At 47.7% G+C, this 4259-nt stretch overlaps 1 pseudogene across 1 annotated transcript; it reads left to right on the top strand.

Moving 5' to 3' along the window:
* The first annotated feature begins 213 nt into the window (after nt 1-213).
* On the top strand, nt 214-3345 carry LOC308252576 (nascent polypeptide-associated complex subunit alpha-like; annotated as a pseudogene). Its single transcript has 2 exons — nt 214-262; nt 2754-3345. The product of its transcript is annotated as a nascent polypeptide-associated complex subunit alpha-like (transcript).
* Nucleotides 3346-4259: the final 914 nt, after the last annotated feature.

Genomic DNA, 4259 nt, shown 5'->3' with positions numbered 1-4259 from the left:
AAGACTTCTTTATATGAGAGATTTGTTATCATATTGTTTCCCTACCATACTATTTATTTAAAGTATACAGTTAAGTAGTTTTTTTGTATATTTACCGAGTTGTGCAGCCATCACCATAATCAATGTTAGAACATTTCATTACCCCCAGAGAAAAACCATGTCCACTAACAATCAGTACCCATTTCCCTCTATCAATCACCAATCTATGTCTCTATGGATTTGCCTGTTCTTGAAACTTCATGTAAAAAGAATCATATAATAGGTGGGTTTTGTTACTAGCTTCTGTCAATTGGCATAATGTTTTCATTATATGTTGTAACATGTAACATTACTTCATTTATTTTTACTGATTGCCAGGGCCAACCTGACAGGTTGAACCGGGCTGAGGTAGGGAGGTGGGAATTGAGAAAAGAAAGGAAGACAGGAGAGCGGGATCGGGAGGACTACAGGTCATCGAGAGACTGCAGCAAGTTTATTAACTGCGTAATGCCTTTTATACACAAAACACTGAATAGGAGGTCTGTCAAGGGGAACGTATTCTTTGTTCCTCTTAATCTATAAGGGAGAGACAGAGCAGAAGGACAAATTCTCAGTACAGCAAATCTCAGTAAATAGTTACAGACTTCTTGGTAAGCTATGAAAGTTTGCTCTCATTCTACTGATAACCGCCATCCAAACAAGCCTGTGAAAACTGTGTGGGTAGGGGACCCAGCCTTGCTAGTCCCTTCAGGTGCAAAAACCGTGTCAGCTTACATCCAGTCTCCAACAACTGATGAATAATATTCCATTGTATGGCTACATCACATTTTATTTTTTATTTTAAATAATTCTTTATTGTTGAAAGTATTACATATGCCCTCTTTTTCCCCACTGACCCCCTCTAGCCTGCCCCCTTCACCACCCTATTGTTTGTGTCCATGGGTTATGCATATCCTATATAATAAAGAGACAATATGTAAATTAACCCTCATGCCCTCACAAGATGGCTGCCTATAACCAGGCTGGCAGGGGGGTTAGTGAGGGATGACTAAACGACTGAACAAGCAGGCTGTGTGGGGCGACCAGGCCAGCAGGGGGTTAGTGAGGGGTGATCAGGCTGGCGGCGGTGGGGGGGGGGGGCAATAAGAGGCAACCAGGCCAGCAGGGGGGGGGGGGTGCAGTTGGGGGCAACCAGGCTGGCAGGTGGGGGGCAGTTGGGGGCGACCAGGTCAGCAGGAGCAGCAGTAAGGGGTGACCCAGTCGGTGGGAGGGGGCAATTAGGAGTGACCAGGCCGGCAGGGAGGGGACAGTTGTGGGCCACCTGGCCAGCAGCGGGGGGCAGTTAGGGGCGACCAGGCCAGCAGGGGGGGGGCTGTTAGGGGCGATCAGGCCGGCATGCAGAGGCAGTGAGGGGTGATCAGGCCAGCGGGGGTGGGGGGACAGTTAGGGACCACCAGGCAGGCTGGCAGGCAGGTGAGCGATTAGGAGCCAGCAGTCCAGGATTGTGAGAGGAAATTCCCATGGACACAAACAATAGGGTGGTGAATAATATTCCATTGTATGCTGGGATCAGGCATAAATCGACAGTGGGACATTCCCGAGGGGTCCAAGATTGGAGAGGGTGCAGGCTGGGCTGAGGGCCCCCCCATGCATGAATTTCGTGCACCAGGCCTCTAGTATGCATATAAGGCCTTTGGTTGATTACCTCCCACTCAGCCACACTCCCCACTGTTTTCTCCGAGTTTCTGCACTCTGTTCCATGCTTCCATGTCTCTGGATCCATTCCATTCATCAGTTTGTTTTGTTACTTAAATTCCACATATGAGTGAGATCATGTGATACTTGTCTTTCTCTGACTGACTTATTTCACTTAGCATAATACTCTCCAGGTCCCTCCACACAGTCTCAGAGGATAAGAGATTCTTCTTTTTTACTGCTGTATAATATTCCAGGGTATACATGTACCACAGCTTTTTTATCCACTCATCTACTGATGGGCACTTGGACTATTTCTAGATCTTAGCTATTGTAAATTGTGCTGCTATGAACATAGGGGTGCATGCATTCTTTCTGATTGGTGTTTTGGGTCTCTCAGGATATATTCCTAGAAGTGGAATCACTGGGTCAAATGGCAGATCCATATTTAATTTTTTTGAGGAAACTCCATACTGTTTTCCATAATGGCTGCACCAGTCTGCATGCCCACCAGCAGTGTACCAGGGTTCCCTTTTCTCCACACCCTCTCCAGCACTTGTCATTTGTTGATTTGTTGATGGTAGCCATTCTGACAGTACACCCTACTTTATTTATACAGTCATCAATGGATGTTTATTTGCTCTTTGGGCCTATTGTGAATAGTGCTGCTATGAATATTCATGTACAAATACTTATTGAGCACCTCTTTTTCTTTTAGGTGTGTACCTAGGGGTGGAATTGCTGAGCGATATGGTAATCGATGTTTCCCTTTTTGAGGAATCACTAAACTATATCGTTCACCTTCCCCCTGCCCCAATGACCCTCCCCCATCCTCTGCCCGCCTTCCGGAACTCGTGAAAAGCTCCAGGCTCCCGCACCTCTGGGGTTTTCCATATACACTTTCTTTTCTCTGGACACTTTCATTCTCCTTTCCTAGAAGACTCCTTAGATTCCTCTTAAACTTTATTGAGAAAAAAAAAAAAAAAAAAAAGGATGTTTTGCCTTCTACAGCAGGCGTGGGCCCCATGCTCCTCGCCCTCTTTCTGCCACCTTCCTGGTTCCACGTTCCCTGCACAAAGTGCCCAGCGAAGCTGCAGAAGCAGGTCCTGCTACAGAGCAGGAGTTGCTGGCCCCAGGCTGAGCCAGGGTCTGGACCAGAATCTGACAGTGAGGAAGCAGCACCAGAGCTGGAGGAACAAGACTCCACACAGGCAACTGCAGCAGGCCCAATTGGCAGCCGCAGCTGGAACTGAGGCAGAACCAGTCAGTAAAGCAAAACAGCGGGAGTGTAAAGGGGGCATGGAAGGCTGTGTCCAAACTGGGTCTTTGACAGTTTACAGGGGTTTCTACGGTCACTATCTGGAAATGTAAGAATATTGTCTTTGCCAGCACAAAAGCAGATGTCTACAAGAGCCCAGCTTCAGATACCTACCTAGTTTTGGGAGAAACCAAGATCAAGGATTTATCTTAGCAAGCACAGTTAGCATCTGCTGAGAAATTCAAAAGTTCAAGGTGAAGCTGTCTCATACCTTCAAGAAAACACACAGACTCCAACTGTACCAGAGCAGAGTGAAGAAGAAGAGGCTGATGAAACAGCCATGAAAATGAAGGACATAGAATTGGTCAAGGCACAAGCAAATGTGTGAAGAGCAGAGTCAGTCTGAGCCCTGAAGAACAACAGTAATGATATAAATGCTGTCATGAAATTAAAAATGTACAAAAGAGTACTGCGGCTTGGTTTGAAATGTGTACTGTTTCTAAGAGGTAATATTCTAATTGGTCCTAACAGTGTCACAGTCATCACCGCTAAGGAGGAGGCTGTCTGCATGTGCGCAGCGGGGTGTTGCTCCTGGAGATGGAGTGAAAGCGGGGAGGCGCCCGGAGGAGTCCTATGCCTGGGAGGGTGAGGGTGAGAGCCTGTAGCGCCCCCCTCACCAGTCCTTCGCCACCCACTGCTCGCACTCAGAGCACCCCGCCGCTCACTTGCCTGGGGAAGGAGCACAGCACAGCAGGCTGGAGGTTTCCACACTCTCCTCTGGTGCCATGACAGGTCAGAGCTGCTGCATTGCTCCAGAGACGGGGCAGAAGTGGGGAGGCGCCCGTAGAAGGCAGGACCAGCTGTAGGCAACTCGAGGGATTGAGGGTGGGGCTTGAAGCGGCCAGAGAAGGCCAGAGGTGTCGGGGGGCTGGGCCAGGCATGTTGGAGCCCTACATGGAGATGTTCAGGTGTCAAGGCAGGGTGGTGAGTGGGTGGGCGGGTCCCACGATTTTGTGTGCTGGGCTCCTAGTTATTAATAAAGTTACAGCTTCTTATGGGATTAAAAAAAAAATGTCTGACCTGCTGGATGAGGTTAGGTGTTCTTACTCTTATCACATCCTGCATTTCCCCTCAGACAGCATTTGTGATACTTGGTAGCAGCTTATCTAGTTGTCATGTGTTCCAGTTAGATTGTAAGCTATCTGAGGGCAGGGACCATATCTACCTAACCATAGTTTTCCCACAGCACATGGTAGTTGCTCATTAAATATTTCTTGAAGGAAGGCATTAATGAACTAATGGATTATGTATTTTTTGGTGAATTGAT

This window comes from Plecotus auritus (assembly GCF_963455305.1).
Source record: "Plecotus auritus genome assembly, chromosome: 7".
In the NCBI taxonomy this organism is placed as follows: domain Eukaryota; kingdom Metazoa; phylum Chordata; class Mammalia; order Chiroptera; family Vespertilionidae; genus Plecotus; species Plecotus auritus.
The sequence above is the reverse complement of the archived record's forward strand: the minus strand, read 5'-3'. Positions and strand labels throughout refer to the sequence as shown.